At 40.8% G+C, this 20,722-nt stretch overlaps 1 long non-coding RNA gene across 1 annotated transcript; it reads right to left on the bottom strand.

The window, feature by feature from the left end:
• Positions 1–1,635: 1,635 nt before the first annotated feature.
• On the bottom strand, positions 1,636–20,722 carry LOC117517680. Its single transcript, XR_004562794.1, has 2 exons — positions 20,690–20,722; positions 1,636–1,878 (listed from the first exon to the last, which is right to left on the bottom strand). It is a non-coding gene; the product is annotated as an uncharacterized LOC117517680 (long non-coding RNA).

A 20,722-nucleotide genomic window follows, 5' to 3' on the forward strand; every position in this document is an offset into this window, starting at 1 on the left:
TGTAAAACCCAGAAAAATGTATGTAAAGAGCAGAAATGATCATATACTGTAGTGTAACAATGCAGGTTCCCAAACAGGTTCAGCATGCCAAGATCAGATTATGATCAATACGTACATGAATAGTTAAATGAACAAATGGAATTAAACCATATTTTCCATCCAACATATAGTTTATTCATAGTACAGAAAGTATTGAACAAATAAGCCATAATAAGAAATAAAAATAGTAAGTCTCTTTGGCTGCTCCCTTGTTTTATTTTTTACTCGGGGTCACCACAGTAGATCCGTGGAGGACTTGTATGTTGATTTGCCACTAGTTTTATGCCGGATGCCCTTCCTGACGCAACTCCAGATTACATGGAGAAATGTGGCAGGGCTGGGATTTGAACCGGGAACCGTCCGCACAGAAACCAAGCACAAATACTCATGGAAAACTATTTTAATAATCAAATTAATGCGTTTACTCTGGCTTGGCGTCGTGCTCCTTGATTTCCTTGAGGCGGTACTTGTTCCCACCTTATGATGTGTCAGATTAGTGTATAAGCTCTAACAGGAACAAACATATGATTTTAGGCTCTACAAACATTTTTGACTGTTAAACTTTATTCAAAGCTGACTTAATAGCTGACTTAAATTTATTGGAACAAAATTTAATGGAAGCTAATTGGTCGTCTAATGGTTTTCAAGGATAGGTGAAAAGCTATTCTGCTGACAATAAAGTTAGCTTCACTAATTAGCTGTTAGCCAACTAGCTGAACTGTGCCCATTACTGCAACAACAACAAAGCACGTGATAGTTGTCATAAATGGGCAGAAACATTCAAAATCCAAGGTATGGTCCTTTAGGTTGCAAATTGGTGTTGAGTGACTATTTTAAAAAGTGCTTTGTGTAAAAATACTGCTTTATTGTTAGTGAGTGCAATTCTGTGACTTTGTATCATTTGCACCTGCTTTAATGCTTGCTTAACTATTTAGTTATTACTTAGGTTACGTAACAAATTTTTGTGGTGCTACTGCTTGTATTTTAGCTACGCATAAATCAGAACTAGTGGCTACTTAGGATAAAACAAGGGAACCTACGTGCAGCTGTTGCGACCAGCCCCTGACCTTGCCTCCATCTCATGGAACACGGTACAGGTCAAAGGGATCTCAGTCCCAATGTGTGTCAGCACATCCTGTCTGACTCACATTACTGCACACATACTGACTCTCCATCCACCTCTTACGCACACACACCTCCATACAAACACTACAGAAACAGCTTGGAGATGGACGCCGGTGGACATCCTTATCGCTGGCAGTGTATTATATGGCTGAAATGCAGGAAAGTTGCTTGTTGCTTTGTTTCTGTTCAGGCCTGATCCCTGTACTTCTGTCTTTGAATGTTAAGTAGTTGTTCTTCAAGCCCCACGCCACCGCCTCGGCTAATTCAGTGCTTATAGGGTTTGCCTGTTTCCTCCCTCTGCTCCTGTTTCTTCAAACTGATATGGTCGGAATACATCTTTGTGTAAAGGACATACAACACGACACCCAATAACACAAACTACACGTGCATCTTTTTTATCAGCTCTTCTTCAACTTATTGCTCATATTTGACAGTTCTGTTGCACCGGTTTTACGTGTTGTGTTGTAAGGATGTGACAGTGTAACTATGTTTATGTCATACTGGATGTACCGAGAAAAGACTGAGAAGCAAATAAGCAAGTAAAAGGGTTAGAGGATAGCAGTCATTTTAGTGTACAGCATAGAGCTGACACACAAGAGGCATGGACAAGTTATGCACGAGCTGCAGCATCACTTTATTTGGCAGCTGTTAGTGATGGCCATATGAGGTCTCATGAAGTATTTGCTTTTTTCAGAGCCCACAAGATGGCAGGCACTTTTCAGAAAGGTTCAAAGCATATTACACTTCTTTTTTAAAGAGCATCTAGTGGATTCAGAAAAAAACAACAAATGCTTCATGAGGCATCCTATGACCATCACTACCCGCTGTTAGTGAAAACCAGGGTTGATTAAAACAACTGCAGTGTAGTTAAACAGCTCTGAAGACAGGTTTATAGTGGACTTGTAAGAGCGTAAAGCCAATTTAGAAGACAGGTTCAGGTTCAGGTTCAGGTAAATTTATTTGTACCCGTAGGTAGATTTGGCTTGCAGCAAACAGAAAACAGAAAAAAGGCGTCCATGTTAGTCAACACAACAACAACAATAAAAACACTAAAAATACTAACAAAGAACATACACAAAACAAGTTAACAAACACCACCAAGGACTCACAACCTTAAAACCACTAAAAAGATGGTCAGCTTAAAACTAGTGTGCAAAGGGCAAATAAATAAATAAATATATAAATATCTAAATATAAGCATATGCAAACCTACTAAGATTTGTTCAGTTACACAATTGCTGCTGGGACAAAACTACTCCTGTAGCGTTTTGTTCTACACCTTGGGACTCTAAACCTATGGCCAGAAGATAGAAGCTGAAATTCATTAGCCAGGGGGTGGGAGTCATCAACTATAATGCAGTTGGTTATCCGCTGTAATTGTTTAGTGTACAGGGACTCTAAACTCAGCTGCGATTCACCAATCAACCGACTGGACCATTTAATGATCTGACTCAGTCTGTTCCTATCCTTCAATGTCAAACTTCCAAACCATGCCACCAAAGAAAAAGCTAAAACAGATTCAATAAAAGCACGATAAAATAGTGTTAACATGGTTCAGCCAATGTGAAAATACGACAGTTTCCTGAGACAGAACAAGCGCTGATGTCCCTTCCTACACACCACCTCACAGTTTGCCTCAAACTTCAGCGAGTCATCAATAATAGTCCCAAGGTATTTATAAGTTTTCACAATTCCAACTGGTTGACCATTCATTGTTGTGTTGCCAGGTGTGCTACCATTCTTCCTAAAATCAATGACCATATCTTTATGGTCTGGTGGTAACCAGCCAATATTTATTCTGCATACATCATGGTCAACTTTGAAATCAGCAAAAATAAGCAATATATATATATATTTATTTATTTATTTTATTTTATTTTTTTTTTACAGTAGTGTTCAGAATAATAGTAGTGCTATGTGACTAAAAAGATTAATCCAGGTTTTGGGTATATTTCTTATTGTTACATGGGAAACAAGGTACCAGTAGATTCAGTAGATTCTCACAGATCCAACAAGACCAAGCATTCATGATATGCACACTCTTAAGGCTATGAAATTGGGCTATTAGTAAAAAAAAAAAGTAGAAAAGGGGGTGTTCACAATAATAGTAGCATCTGCTGTTGACACTACAAACTCAAAACTATTATGTTCAAACTGCTGTTTTAGCAATCCTGTGAATCATTAAACTAGTATTTAGTTGTATAACCACAGTTTTCCATGATTTCTTCACATCTGCGAGGCATTCATTTTGTTGGTTTAGAACCAAGAGTTTGCTCGTTTACTAGTGTGCTTGGGGTCATTGTCTTGTTGAAACACTCATTTCAAGGGCATGTCCTATTCAGCATAAGGCAACATGACCTCTTCAAGTATTTTGACATATCCAAACTGATCCATGATACCTGGTATGTGATATATAGGCCCAACACCATAGTAGGAGAAACATGCCCATATCATGATGCTTGCTCCACCATGCTTCACTGTCTTCACTGTGAACTGTGGCTTGAATTCAGAGTTTGGGGGTCGTCTCACAAACTGTCTGTGGCCCTTGGACCCAAAAAGAACAATTTTACTCTCATCAGTCCACAAAATATTCCTCCATTTCTCTTTAGGTCAGTTGATGTGTTCTTTGGCAAACTGTAACCTCTTTTGCATATCTTTTATTTAACAGAGGGACTTTGCGGGGGATTCTTGCAAATAAATTAGCTTCACACAGGTGTCTTCTAACTGTCACAGCACTTACAGGTAACTCCAGACTGTCTTTGATCATCCTGGAGCTGATCAATGGGTGAGCCTTTGCCATTCTGGTTATTCTTCTATCCATTTTGATGGTTGTTTTCCGTTTTCTTCCACGTGTCTCTGTTTTCTTTTGGTTTTTTTTGTTGGTTTTTTTGTCCATTTTAAAGCATTGGAGATCATTGTAGATGAACAGCCTATAATTTTTTTGCATCTGCATATAAGTTTTCCCCTCTCCAATCAATTTTTTAATCAAACTACGCTGTTCTTCTGAACAATGTCTTGAATGTCCCATTTTCCTCAGGCTTTCAAAGAGAAAAGCATGTTCAACAGGTGCATAGGGGACACGTGATTCACACCTGTTTGTTCCACAAAACTGAGGAACTCACTGACTGAATGCCACACTACTATTATTGTGAACACCCCCTTTTCTACTTTTTTTTTTTTACTAATAGCCCATTTTCATAGCCTTAAGAGTGTGCATATCATGAATGCTTGGTCTTGTTGGATTTGTGAGAATCTACTGAATCTACTGGTACCTTGTTTCCCATGTAACAATAAGAAATATACTCAAAACCTGGATTAATCATATATATATATATATCAAATTAGCAGATGAGAGCAAATTAAAATGTGGACACTTGGATGGGATGTGCTGGTAGAAATTTTGACAAGTTATCATGACCCAAGTGTGATGCGTGAAAGGCTGTTATTTTGTTATGATTCTGGCAGCGTTCCCATTATAGGCCGTATTTACTGATTCTGATTTTTGGGGTAAAATCCAGCCTTTTTGTATGTGTGAATGTTCTAAATGGCCACATGCATGGGTGTTAACACAAAAATGTAATTTTCATGCAATCGTGAGCAACAAAAAACTCATTCATGTAACAGTCAAATCATAAAAATGGCCACAAACATACGCAGAAATCAAGAACTGTTGACCTGACAGTTATGATGCGCTGATGGGAATGAGAGTGAAAACGCTGCATAGTTTCGCAACTGTGCAGACAGAAGTGATGGAAAAGTAGCAAAATGTGCTGAAATATAAAAGAAGAATAAAATATCAGCTGTAACTTGACTGTTCTCAGGTTGCTTTACCAGAAATCAGGTTCATACTGGATTTAGGGTTGCATAAGAAAGTGGCCCAAATCTGATAATCTGATTGGCTGCTGTATACTGCTGAGAAAAAAAAAGTCAGTGGCTGACTGTCTGGCAGATAGCTATGTTGTCGAGCAGCTGGCCATATGGAGTGGGATAAATATTTGGAGTAGCATGAACCCCAGCTATGAAGTCTGTGGAGGGCCTTCACTACTTGACTGAGTATATGAGTTTGCAAAAACATTTCTGCTACCTTTGCCAGTCACAACATGGTTGGAACAACTGTCCTTCATGAGACTCCCCAACGTGTAACGGGTTGGACAGGCAAACTTGGTGATTTAAAGGGATAGAAACAAAGCCCCTAAGTAGGGTATAATCTAGCCGATTGAAAACCTTGAATGACACCCAAATAAATTGTTGGATTGTCAGCATTTGAACCAATCATATAATTTCTTTGCTGCTGGAATCGTTGCATCATCTTGTGTAATTTAACAAAAGACACTTTCCTAAAAAAAAAAAAAAGAAAGATATATTTGTTACTTTAGAGCAATAGTTTGGTGTCTGTTTGGTGTTAAATCAAATTGTATGTTTACAACTTTAGGTTCCACTGAGATGTGACCGGGGGTTTCTATGGTTACAGTTTAGTGTACTAAAGCCAGCTGTACATGACACAGTGATGTAACAGGAATGTGGTTTGTTATAAGATCACACAGAAAAGCATGACATATTGCAGGATATATAGGTTGCCACTGTGATAAGATCCTGTATGTTAGTGAGATGGTGCGGTGTCATGTGAGTTTGAACATAAGCAATACGTCTGCAATTTCTTTCAGACAAGTTTTCATAAGCCTTATATATGTGTTCTATACAGGCACAGAGGCAAACACACACACACATTTGCTGTTGTTGATACAGATCTACATGGCACACTCACCTGTCACCACATACTGCAGTTTAGTGCACCTACTACAATATACGGATGATAAAAATCAGATTTCAATAATGAATTCAGATGAGATTCTCTATAAAGGCCATGAACGGAAAAAGGTCCACCCTTAGAAAGGCCCGATAGTTACATACAACCATCTCTGGTAGTTCATGAGAATGCTCAGGACTTCTCGACTTGATCACAGAATCAGTGACAGATGGAACTCAAACCTGTTGTGCTGTTCCTGGCCCTTCTCATTTGCTGCAAGGAGTGGACCATCATCATTTTGCGCACATGGTTCTTCTGCAATGCACTGCTGCATTAACGTTAAAACATCAAATCATCATGTAACATTGAGCTGGCTTTAGTATTACCCCTTGAAATCACTGTTTCAGTAGAAAAGACACCACAAATCAAAATAGTGAAAACACCAGATTATTGTATTATTTCTAGAATTGTCACACCAATAAGGTGTTGATGATGACAAAATAAATTGGTCAAACAAAACCCTCATATTTAAGACTTTTGAAGTAACCACTATATAGTTTATGATTACCAGAAAAAGGTTGTTCAAACTGAAATGTAGGTTGTGGAATGAGGTTAATGTATAGTATAAATAAAAATATAATATATGTGTTTTGTTTACTGTAATCATGACACAATCACTAAGAATCTCATTTTAACATGGACTTTAATTTGGAGTCAAATTACATTCATGGCATTGTTTCCAAAGTGTTATATGAGGGTGAACTTGCCTTCAGAAATATGGGGCAGGTGACGTCTGGATTTTCCATGCAACCTGCTGCCAAACAACTGTTCATCTGTCAGTCTGGTGTTCATAGTTTTTTTTTAAATAAACAAAAATAATTAATAAACAAAATGAGCTCCATGTCACATGTGGGGGGAAAAAAATTGAATATGGGACACCTCAGCCTATGAGGTGAACGTTGCCGTTGTAAAAACCCAGATGTGGCGCAGCGGAGAAAGTAAATACTGGAAGAACATCGAAAAGATGAAAAGTGTCACCAAGTCCCACCTGACTGTTCCGTTTGTTAAAAACCTTGGTATTACCAGTCACAGAAGAGGTAGAGAAGTGCTGTCATCAGGCTTCAAAACTGCCATGCACACATCTCCTCCTTCGCGCCTTCCTTCAGGTGTACCTCTGTGCTGTCAGATCACCAAGTGACTGTTTGCATGTTCTAAGCAAAGGAAACAGATACTATATATACATAGATATGTTTTTCCACTGGGAAATGGGTACTGGAATACATTCACATTCTCAAAGACAATAACTGAAAAGATCAACAAACATACATACAAACAAACAGTTATCTGTGGAGAAACCGAAAACAATCACATTTTCTATGCTGTTTAAAAATGAATTTAATCTTCTACATATACATAATACTATTGTGTTATTCTACAAAATGCCATTTTATTTCCATTTTTATCCTTATGATTTTTCATAGATGAGGAAAAAACATTGATCCAAAACTTGTGTTAGGCTTTGAAATAATGATCAAACAATGTTGTGAAATCATTTACTCACCCTACATATATATTTCATGCCCAGTGGAAAGAAAAAAAAGAAAAGTTAAAAATAAAACACAAAAAAACAATAAAAATAGATAAAATGGTTGAAAAAATAAAGTTGATGTATTCTCTGCTTGTGTATAGTGAATGTTCCTCAGTCATGGCATGCCGAGACGGCACGAACCAGTCGGCTGTGACAGTACAGATCTGTTAATAACTTCTTTTTTTGTACACTTGCTTATCATTGTAAAGGTGATATTAGTGATTCATCTGATTTAATCAATCTGGTAATGTGTTTTGTTAATAAGTCACAAATAAAGTTTTTCTTAAATATCTTAAGCTGTTCTTCTTCTTGCCTAAGAACTTACATTCACGAACACACACACACACACAAATACCCTTGGCCATCTGAGCATTGTCCTCTTTAAAATTTGCAGTTGTTTAAATTGGTATCCCAGTGCAAACTGGGATACTATATATATATATATATATATATATATATATACACTCAACAAAAATATAAACGCAACACTTTTGGTTTTGCTCCCATTTTGTATGAGATGAACTCAAAGATCTAAAACTTTTTCCACATACACAATATCACCATTTCCCTCAAATATTGTTCACAAACCAGTCTAAATCTGTGATAGTGAGCACTTCTCCTTTGCTGAGATAATCCATCCCACCTCACAGGTGTGCCATATCAAGATGCTGATTAGACACCATGATTAGTGCACAGGTGTGCCTTAGACTGCCCACAATAAAAGGGTTCTCTGAAAGGTGCAGTTTTATCACACAGCACAATGCCACAGATGTTGCAAGATTTGAGGGAGCGTGCAATTGGCATGCTGACAGCAGGAATGTCAACCAGAGCTGTTGCTCGTGTATTGAATGTTCATTTCTCTACCATAAGCCATCTCCAAAGGTGTTTCAGAGAATTTGGCAGTACATCCAACCAGCCTCACAACCGCAGACCACGTGTAACCACACCAGCCCAGGACCTCCACATCCAGCATGTTCACCTCCAAGATCGTCTGAGACCAGCCACTCGGACAGCTGCTGAAACAATCGGTTTGCATAACCAAAGAATTTCTGCACAAACTGTCAGAAACCGTCTCAGGGAAGCTCATCTGCATGCTTGTCGTCCTCATCGGGGTCTCGACCTGACTCCAGTTCGTCGTCGTAACCGACTTGAGTGGGCAAATGCTCACATTCGCTGCCGTTTGGCACTTGGAGAGGTGTTCTCTTCACGGATGAATCCCGGTTCACACTGTCCAGGGCAGATGGCAGACAGTGTGTGTGGCGTTGTGTGGGTGAGCGATTTTCTGATGTCAGTGTTGTGGATCGAGTGGCCCATGGTGGCGGTGGGGTTATGGTATGGGCAGGCGTCTGTTATGGATGAAGAACACAGGTGCATTTTATTGATGGCATTTTGAATGCACAGAGATACCGTGACGAGATCCTGAGGCCCATTGTTGTGCCATACATCCAAGAACATCACCTCATGTTGCAGCAGGATAATGCACGGCCCCATGTTGCAAGGATCTGTACACAATTCTTGGAAGCTGAAAATGTCCCAGTTCTTGCATGGCCGGCATACTCACCGGACATGTCACCCATTGAGCATGTTTGGGATGCTCTGGACTGGCGTATACGACAGCGTGTACCAGTTCCTGCCAATATCCAGCAACTTCGCACAGCCATTGAAGAGGAGTGGACCAACATTCCACACGCCACAATTGACAATCTGATCAACTCTATGCGAAGGAGATGTGTTGCACTGCATGAGGCAAATGGTGGTCACACCAGATACTGACTGATATCAACCCCCCCCCAATAAAACAAAACTGCACCTTTCAGAGTGGCCTTTTATTGTGGGCAGTCTAAGGCACACCTGTGCACTAATCATGGTGTCTAATCAGCATCTTGGTATGGCACACCTGTGAGGTGGGATGGATTATCTCAGCAAAGGAGAAGTGCTCACTATCACAGATTTAGACTGGTTTGTGAACAATATTTGAGGGAAATGGTGATATTGTGTATGTGGAAAAAGTTTTAGATCTTTGAGTTCATCTCATACAAAATGGGAGCAAAACCAAAATTGTTGCGTTTATATTTTTGCTGAGTGTATATATATATATATATATATATATATATATATATATATATATATATATATATATATATGAAGCCCCTCAATCAGTCATAAACAATATTCACATTTTAATGGCACCTGCAGGAGGACGTGTGTGTGCACATACATGACAAGAGCGGAAGTTAGCTTTGAGTTAGTGGAAGTTAGCTTGCACACTGACGTTCCCAAAATGTCTTGTAAATCACTCCAGAGGCGTTATCAGGTTACAAAAAACAGTGTTTTCAGTTTTAGAATTGTTTATTTCTTGCTAGCTTTTATATAATATATGACAAGGAGGTTATATTTACACTCAAACAAAACAGAGTTTGCATCTCGCTGGACCAGCTTGTGACATCACCACAATAATGTCCACAAAATGTCTTGTAAAATCATTTCAGAGGTGTTATCAGGTTCCAAAAACAGCATTTTTAGTTTTGGAAGTGTTTATTTCTCACAAGCTTTTACATAATATATGACAAAGAGGTTGTATTGACACACAAACAAAACAGAGTTTGCAGCTAGCGAGACCAGCTACTGACATCATGGTAATGGTGCCGCTCTACTCTGATTGGCTTCCATCCCCGCCCCTCAAAAAAAAAAAAAAACAGAACAGAATGAAACAATTTGACATTTTAACCTCTTAAAACACCTCAACATAGATCAAGGTTAGCCATCTTTGAACTTGTCCAAGGTCTGTGTCCCAACAATATTCCCTGTGAATTAGCTCTGGCAGTAATAGGACTGGACTTATGCTGAGCACAGACAGACAGACGGAAAAATGCGACGTCTTCGCAATAGCCAATGGCCTCAGGTAAAAACTCATTGTAACTCAATTCAAGTTCTGGGCAGGATTTCAATCCAGTAAATATATGTATACATGTATGCAATATAATGTAACTGAGCTGGGGCCACATATATAGGGTGACTCAAAAAAATGTACCCAAATGTACTCTGAAATATGAATACTCCATCCATCCATCCATCCATTTTCTTCCGCTTTATCCGGAGTCGGGTCGCGGGGGCAGCAGCTCAAGCAAAGCCGCCCAGACTTCCCGATCCACACACACCTCCCCCAGCTCCTCCGGGGGAACCCCAAGGTGAGATGTAATCCTTCCAGCGTGTCCTGGGTCTTCCCTGGAGCCTCCTCCCAATGGGACGTGCCCAGAACACCTCTCCAGCGAGGCGTCCAGGGGGCATCCGGAAAAGATGCCCGAGCCACGTCAACTGACTCCTTTCGACGTGGAGGAGCAGCGGCTCGACTCCGAACTCCTCCCGAGTGACCGAGCTCCTCACCCTATCTCTAAGGGAGCACCCAGCCACCCTGCGGAGGAAACTCATCTCGGCCGCTTGTACCCGCGATCTCATTCTTTCGGTCATGAGCCAAATCTCATGACCATAGGTGAGGATCGGAACGTAGATCGATCGGTAAATCGAGAGCTTTGCCCCCTACTCCGCTCTCTCTTCACCACGACGGCCCGACACAGCAACCGCATCACTGCAGACGCTGCACCGATCCGTCTATCGATCTCACGCTCCATCCGTCCCTCACTCATGAACAAGACCCCGAGAAACTTAAACTCCTCCACTTGAGGCAAGGACACTCCACCGACCTGAAGAGGGCAAAGCACCTTTTTCCGGTCGAGAACCATGGCCTCCGATTTGGAGGTGCTGATTTTCATCCCGGACGCCTCACACTCGGCTGCAAACCGCCCCAGTGCACGCTGAAGGTCCTGATTTGACGAAGCCAACAGAACCACATCGTCCGCAAACAGCAGAGACGAGATTCTGTGGTTCCCAAACCAGACCCCCTCTACACCCTGGCTGCGCCTAGAAATTCTGTCCATAAAAATAATGAACAGAACCGGTGACAAAGGGCAGACCTGGCGGAGGCCAACGTGCACTGGAAACAGGTTTGACTTACTACCGGCAATGTGAACCAAGCTCCTGCTGCGGTCGTACAGGGACCGGATAGCCCTTAGCAAAGGACCCCGGATCCCGTACTCCCGGAGCACTCCCCACAGGGTGCCCCGAGGGACACGGTCGAACGCGTGTGTGTGATGGTGTTTTTCTCATTTCAGGAAACCTAAAGTTTGTTCTGCAAGACATTAAAGTCCAGGAAAAATGCTGCAGTTGACCCTAAATCGGAGAATAAATATCGTTGAGTTCTGTGCAGTGCATCTTAAGGGCTGACTTGCATCTCTTTCCAAATAAAATTCAGTCTCAGAGCGAACTAACTCCCAATGGCAAGTAGATTTGAATTTGCTAGGTGGTTTTCCAGAAAACTGGAGCCATATGATTTCTTAGGAAACTTCAGACGAGGAGGTTACATTGATCATGTGGTGTACAACCCTAATTCCAATGAAATTGGGACGTTGTGTAAAATGTATATAACAACAGAATGCAATGATTTGCAAATCCTCTTCAACCTATATTCAATTGAATACACCACAAAGACAAGATATTTAATGTTCAAACCGATAAACTTTATTGTTTTTGTGCAAATATTTGCTCATTTTGAAATGGATACCTGCAACATGTTTCAAAAAAGTTGGGATGGGGCAATAAAAGACTGGGAAAGTTGATGAATGTTCAAAGAACACCTGTTTGGAAACAGTTGAGTGTCATGGTTGGGTATAAAAGGAGCATCCCCAAAAGGCTCAGCCATTCACAAGCAAAGATGGGGTGAGGATCACCACTTCGAGAACAACTGCATGAAAAAATAGTACAACAGTTCAAGAACAATGTTTCTCAATGTTCAATTTCAAGGGATTTAGCGATTCCATCATCTACAGTCAATAATAAGAAGATTCAGACAATCTGGAGACTGATGCTGAGACTCTGATTCACGCATTTGTCTCTTCTAGATTGGATTATTGTATGCTTTATTCTCTGGTCTGCTGCAGTCTAGCATTCGAGGACTTCAGTTGGTGCAGAATGCTGCTGCCAGAATTTTGACACAAAGTAGAAGGTTTGACCACATTACTGCCATTCTGGCATCCCTTCATTGGCTACCGGTTTCTGCCAGATTGGATTTTAAAGTTTTATTGTTGGTTTATAAAATTGTTCATGGACTGGCGCCTTCCTACTTGGCGGACTAGGTTAAGCCCTACGTACCTGCAAGGCCTTTGCGTTCGCAGGGCGCAGGGCTTCTGTGTGTTCCGAGGATGAACAAAAAGTCTGTGGGGTATAGAGCCTTCTCCTACCGTGGTCCGGCTCTTTGGAATGATCTACCTGCTGTTATTCGGCAGTCTGACACGGTGGAGATTTTTAAATCAAGACTGAAGACCCACTTTTTTAGGCTGTCTTATCATTAATTTTTTAATCTGTTTGTGTTTGCTTTGTAATTTATTTTTATTCTACTGTGTTTTATCTTTTAACTGTGCTTTTCTTGCTTTTAATTTTGAATTTAGATTAATTTGTGTTGTTGTGAATTATGTGAAGCGCCTTGGGGTGACTTTGTCGTGATTTGGCGCTATATAAATTAATAAATTGAAATTGAAATTGAGAACCTTCTACACGTAAGAGGCAAGGCCGAAAACCAACACTGAATGCCCATGACCTTCGATCCTTCAGGTGGCACTGCATTAAAAACTGACATCGTGTAAAGGATCTTGCCGTGTGTGCTCAGGAACACTTCAGAAACCACTGTCAGTTAAAACAGTTCGTCGCTACATATACAAGTATAAGTTAAAACTCTACCATGCAAAGTGAAAGCCATACATCAACCACATCCAGAAACGCTGTCACCTTCTCTTGGCCCGAGCTCATTTGAAATGGACAGACGCAAGTGGAAAGTGTGCTGTGGTCTGATGAGTCCACATTTCAAATTGTTTTTGGAAATCATGGACGTAGTGTCCTCTGGACAAAAGAGGAAAAAGACCATCCAGATTGTTCCCAGCGCAAAGTTCAAAAGCCAGCATCTGTGATGGTATGGGGGTGTGTTAGTGCCCATGGCATGTGCAACTTACACATCTGTGATGGCACCATCAATGCTGAAAGGTACATCCAGGTTTTGGAGCAACACATGCTGTCATCCAAGCAACGTCTTTTTCAGGGACGTCCCTGTTTATTTCAGTAAGACAATGCCAAGCCACATTCTGCACGTGTTACAACAGCGTGGCTTCGTAGTAAAAGAGTGCGGATACTAGACTGGCCTGCCTGCAGTCCAGACCTGTCGGCCTTTGAAAATGTATGTCACAATATGAAGCGCAAAATATGACAATGGAAACCTGTAGAACAACTAAAGTCATACATCAAGCAAGAATGGGAAAGAATTCCTCCTACAAAGCTTCAACAATTAGTCTCCTTAGTTCCAGAAAGCTTATTGAGTGTTGTTAGAAGGAAAGGTGATGTAACACAGTGGTAAACATACCACTGTCCCAGCTTTTTTGAAAGTGTTGCAGGCATCCATTTCAAAATGAGCAAATATTTGCACAAAAACAATAAAGTTTATCAGTTTGAACATTAAATATATTGTCTTTGTGGTGTATTCAATTTAATATAGGTTGAAGAGGATTTGCAAATCATTGTATTCTGTTTTTATTTACATTTTACACAATGTCCCAACTTCACTGGAATTGGGGTGTAAAAAATAAAGGGTTAAAACATCCTGACAGAACTAAAAACTGTGCATTGGGGAGAAAAATTACATGCTTTGGCCACATGGTCATACAAACAATGTCTGATAACATTGATTGTTTTTTTCTGTGTTGTCAAAATATTTTGGACACATTTTTTTTTTAGACACCCTATAAATTTATTGGATGGAAATCATATACAAAATTAAATCGAGTTCATCCAATAAGTCATTTTATTTTTTATTTATTTACTTATTTGCATACTTCAGGCTTCATTTTTTTAGATATCACAGCTGACCACAGTGTCAAATCACTGAACATGGAAATAAATTTTGCACCAATATCAACAAAAGCACTGTACAGGATTTTTGGGGTGTTTATTAGCAGGAATGGAACATAGAATTCATAACCATCTGTTCATTCATTACCTGCAACAAGGAAAAGATGCGTTTCCATGAGCTTAGAATGAGCCCTTCATATTTACATGGAAGCACACGGTATCATAAAGGCCGTCATGCTGCAGTGCCATGATGCAACATGTTCACGTGTTTCATATGATATCATACATAAAGTTAAGCAGGATATTCTGTCTATATTCTTACATGCTTTTACGATGCATGTGTCACATTTAATGCTCAGAAACTCACATTCGGGTTATGGTTAAGGTTAGGAGGACAATAATTGAAAGACAAACTGTTGGCTTTTGTTTTTTGGTCAGAAAATCCCCCCCTTGTTTTGGTAACATTATCACATTGTTCTGGCTCACAAGTATGTGACATACGTACACAATTGGTGCATTATTTTTTGGACGTTTTACGATGAATCCTTCATTCTGTGTTTCGGAATTGTGAACCTCGTGCTGTCTCGCGGTCCGTGACACCCACGAGAGATCAGTTTCAGCGGAGTTCCAGTTCAGGGCACAATTTAAACAAATGTCGTTAAGTGTGGACAACAAGACAACATCTGGGCACGGCAGAAGTTCATCACCTCTTCTAAATAACCCTCTCAACTTCGGAGAATGTGTCATCATCATAATCGCTTGTGAATTCGCTGGATAAACACTTCGCTTAACCACTCCCTTTATAAGTACCTCCCATCCACCTTCAATCACTCCGAAGACAATGCCGCCTACCTGGACGATCTGTTTGATATTGGGGCACAAATTGTGAGGGGCTCTCCTCACAGGGCGAGGGTTTTTAAAGACTGCCAGAATGCGCTGACATACCCGGACGATATTCTCTATGAAAGATATAGATTCTCAGCTGAGGCAATTCGTCATCTTTGTCAGCTGATCGGGCCAGAAGTCTGTAACATCACCCATCGTAGCAATGCCCTGATGATCGAGCAGATAATGTGCCTTGCGCTTAGATATTTTGCCAGTGGACAATTTATGTATTCCATCTGTGATGCTGAACATCTGAGCAAGAATACTGTATGTCGTATGATTCGCAAGGTAGTACTTGCTCTATCTAAACTGTTGGATGCATTTGTTGTTTTCCCTGGCCATTTATCCGCAATGCAAATCAAAGAAGGATTTTATGCAATCGCGGGTAATTACTAATATCAAAATAGGTCTAATACATGTCCATTAATTAGGCGAAGTGGGGCTTATCAATGACAGTTTCTCCTAGGTTTCACAAGAGTAATAGGAGCCATTGATTGCACGCAAATCCCAGTCAGTGCACCCCTGGGAGAGCACGAGGGCGATTATGTCAATCGCAAATCTTTTCACAGTATCAATGTGCAGGTATAGCCGTTCTATTCGGCCTATTTCATATACCCATTATCGTGTAGTCCACTCTAAGCTCACCTTCTTTTCACTTATTTCAGCCACATAAGGGTTGCTTTGGTTTGGTTGATTTTTCTAAATATTCCAATATGCAGTTACTATACTCAGCAAAAATATAAACGCAACAATTTTGGTTTTGCTCCCATTTTGTATGAGATGAACTCAAAGATCTAAAACTTTTTCCTCATACACAATATCACCATTTCCCTCAAATATTGTTCACAAACCAGTCTAAATCTGTGATAGTGAGCACTTCTCCTTTGCTGAGATAATCCATCCCACCTCACAGGTGTGCCATACCAAGATGCTGATTAGACACCATGATTAGTGCACAGGTGTGCCTTAGACTGCCCACAATAAAAGGCCACTCTGAAAGGTGCAGTTTTGTTTTATTGGGGGGGGGGGGGGGGGGGGTTGATACCAGTCAGTATCTGGTGTGACCACCATTTGCCTCATGCAGTGCAACACATCTCCTTCGCATAGAGTTGATCAGGTTGTCAATTGTGGCCTGTGGAATGTTGGTCCACTCCTCTTCAATGGCTGTGCAAAGTTGCTGGATATTGGCAGGAACTGGTACACGCTGTCGTATACGCCGGTCCAGAGAATCCCAAACATGCTCAATTGGTGACATGTCCGGTGAGTATGCCGGCCATGCAAGAACTGGGACATTTTCAGCTTCCAAGAATTGTGTACAGATCCTTGCAACATGGGGCCGTGCATTATCCTGCTGCAACATGAGGTGATGTTCTTGGATGTATGGCACAACAATGGGCCTCAGGATCTCGTCACGGTATCTCTGTGCATTCAAAATGCCATCAATAAAATGCACCTGTGTTCTTCATCCATAACAGACGCCTGCCCATACCATAACCCCACCGCCACCATGGGCCACTCGATCCACAACACTGACATCAGAAAATCGCTCACCCACACAACGCCACACACACTGTCTGCCATCTGCCCTGAACAGTGTGAACCGGGATTCATCCGTGAAGAGAACACCTCTCCAACGTGCCAAACGGCAGCGAATGTGAGCATTTGCCCACTCAAGTCGGTTACGACGACGAACTGGAGTCAGGTCGAGACCCCGATGAGGACGACGAGCATGCAGATGAACTTCCCTGAGACGGTTTCTGACAGTTTGTGCAGAAATTCTTTGGTTATGCAAACCGATTGTTTCAGCAGCTGTCCAAGTGGCTGGTCTCAGACGATCTTGGAGGTGAACATGCTGGATGTGGAGGTCCTGGGCTGGTGTGGTTACACGTGGTCTGCGGTTGTGAGGCTGGTTGGATGTACTGCCAAATTCTCTGAAACACCTTTGGAGACAGCTTATGGTAGAGAAATGAACATTCAATACACGAGCAACAGCTCTGGTTGACATTCCTGCTGTCAGCATGCCAATTGCACGCTCCCTCAAATCTTGCGACATCTGTGGCATTGTGCTGTGTGATAAAACTGCACCTTTCAGAGTGGCCTTTTATTGTGGGCAGTCTAAGGCACACCTGTGCACTAATCATGGTGTCTAATCAGCATCTTGATATGGCACACCTGTGAGGTGGGATGGATTATCTCAGCAAAGGAGAAGTGCTCACTATCACAGATTTAGACTGGTTTGTGAACAATATTTGAGGGAAATGGTGATATTGTGTATGTGGAAAAAGTTTTAGATCTTTGAGTTCATCTCATACAAAATGGGAGCAAAACCAAAAGTGTTGCGTTTATATTTTTGTTGAGTGTATAATTACATATTTCACATTCTTTTTCTCCCCACATGGGGCTGTCCTGTTGAATAACCTTCATGCCAAAGTGATATATATGTACCTATGTTAACAGAATGACCATTAATGGCTTTAAATCCTTAGATGACATGTGAGCATTTACCCGATCAGCAATACGTTGCCAATAAGCCTGTCTTGCTTTATTGGCACAATGTGTTTGATTTCCCCCTTAATGTTAATTTAAATTCCTCGTAGCTCCGCATAATAATCTTGCATTCTTCTTCAGTAAAGTAAGGTGACCACGCCATCATTGAAAAATGGTGACGTGCGCTGCAACCTGCCCCTTTTATGTGAATGCGCACAAACTCCAATTAGGTTAACACAGGTTCAACAAATCAACATCTTACTCAGTGTCGTAGTACCAATTAACACCACTTGAGAAAACCAGGTTTTGTCAACCCCGGTTTAAGAGGTTGACCCTGGGTTACATCCGATTAAGTTAACCCCGCTTCATAGTACAGGCCCTGTGAACTTGAGGTGGGTGGATTAATCCTAATATTGATAATATCGATACCAATGCTGGTATTGATATTGAATGATCCTTGTGTAAAAAGATTGATACTCAAGCATTTTTCTCTCCTGCAGGCACTGACTGCTGCGCACACAGATTCATCAAAGTCTACTCTCTGTCTGTAAGAGCAGCACTGCGCTGTGTCACACAACACGGAGCAGCGCACCCTTGTATTGTGGTTTGTCAGTCCTCTACCTCAGGAGACTTTGTTTTAAGTTGTGTTGAGTGATATTTTTTTAAACAAAAATGTTGATTGTGATAATAAAGTATTTTGTTGTCACATAGAATGTTTGGCAAAATTCTATCCTAGGGCTTTTGGATCCTTTGGATCTATGAAGCTTAAATATGAAAAAGTATCGATATCGATATCGGCGATACTGGGCCTGTATTTACTTGGTATTGGCTCAATACCAAAATTCCCGGTGTCGCCCACCTCTAACCGGAACTTTGCTGGCACCGCGGTGCATTCTGGGAAGTGTAGGGAACCACCAGGGGGATTATGAGAAATGTTAAAGTACCGAATGAAAATACTACACACACACTCACACATACACATCCTCAACCGCTTATCCAAGAGCGAGTCGTGGAGCATGAAAATAACCTTCATGGTTAATACAACAGGGAAAAATAAAGGAATGTACTTCCACTATCTTTTGCATTTTGCAGTGCATCCTGAAAGACTTAAAATAAAAGAAGAGGAATTAGCTGTTGCTGTCTACTGGTTGCTACTGCAGGCTAACATGTTTGAAAACACTCGTTTTTTGAAATGGAGGATCATTCATATTGCTTTTCATAACAGAAGGAGAGGGAGTATGAATCCCTTTGAGCCAAAGAAACAAAACCTTGAAGGGATAATCAATATTGTGACTCGTGATAGCATAATGCAATCTGCACTCTCACCACAAGATGGCACTAAATCATACACACTGCAACTAATGAAGTATATTCTCTTTAAGATGTCATGGTTTTTAAAGAAGCTGCACATCTGTTCTGAGTGCAGTGGCAGTCTTTTGACTACATACTTGCACAGAGAGCCAGCATTATTAATATCTGCATTTCTATCTGGATCTGGATTGAGCTGCACATGTTAGTAGTCAGTTATGTGACACCAAAGCCTCAATGCCATCACTTCCAATCTCCATCTCATATTGATATGATCCCTCTCATTGCACACGTGATACAGTTTCACGTATGGAGTTTCATTCCCCCTCTCTCCAATGTGTACCCCCACCTCCAATGGCTTTCCTCAACCTACCCTACTGCCCCTGCAGATCTTATCACATTGGCAAATATAACAATCCATGGACACTCTTGTCTGACCTTGTCCATCACCCACTGGAAAAGGCAGGGGTCAGAGCCCATCCTTGGCACAATCCCACAGCATCTCAGTTTAATATCTCTTACTCTCATGACAACCAAATTTTCTCCATGTTTTTAAAAATTCTGTTAATTGATTCATTTTATACACTGGCAACAAACAGAAGGAAAAACAGAACTTGATTTGCTGAGAAAGAACTTGATATTAACTACAGCACCGTGCTCCTACAGTGCAAACCTCTGCCAATACTAGTTTCCAATTCCTAAAAATTTTACCTTGGAAACATTTTTTTAATGTCAGACTCCTGCTTGAACCCTACTTCTACACCCAACACTAACCATAACCACCCAGACCCCCCCCCCCCCCACCCGCTTCACTATTAATTTTGTGCAGCCACCACAGAATGTATTATAATGAAGGCTGTGACAAAAATGAGGCGCTTTTCATGACAACGTCACGAACCAAAAGATTAATGTACAGTAGTGTTCAGAATAATAGTAGTGCTATGTGACTAAAAAGATTAATCCAGGTTTTGAGTATATTTCTTATTGTTACATGGGAAACAAGGTACCAGTAGATTCAGTAGAGTCTCACAAATCCAACAAGACCAAGCATTCATGATATGCACACTCTTAAGGCTATGAAATTGGGCTATTAGTAACAAAAAAAAAGTAGAAAAGGGGGTGTTCACAATAATAGTAGTGTGGCATTCAGTCAGTGAGTTCGTCAATTTTGTGGAACAAACAGGTGTGATTCAGGTGTCCCCTATTTAAGGATGAAGCCAGCACCTGTTGAACATGCTTTTCTCTTTGAAAGCCTGAGGAAAATGGGACGTTTAAGACATTGTTCAGAAGAACAACGTAGTTTGATTAAAAAGTTGATTGGAGAGGGGAAAACTTATACGCAGGTGCAAAAATTATAGGCTGTTCATATACAATGATCTCTAATGCTTTAAAATGGACAAAAAAAACAAAAAAAAAAACCAAATCAAAACAGAGACACATGGAATAAAACAGAAAACAACCATCAAAATGGATAGAAGAATAACCAGAATGGCAAAGGCTCATCCATTGATCAGCTCCAGGATGATCAAAGACAGTCTGGAGTTACCTGTAAGTGCTGTGACAGTTAGAAGATGCCTGTGTGAAGCTAATTTATT

This window comes from Thalassophryne amazonica, chromosome 9 (genome assembly GCF_902500255.1).
Source record: "Thalassophryne amazonica chromosome 9, fThaAma1.1, whole genome shotgun sequence".
Classification (NCBI taxonomy): Eukaryota; Metazoa; Chordata; class Actinopteri; order Batrachoidiformes; family Batrachoididae; genus Thalassophryne; species Thalassophryne amazonica.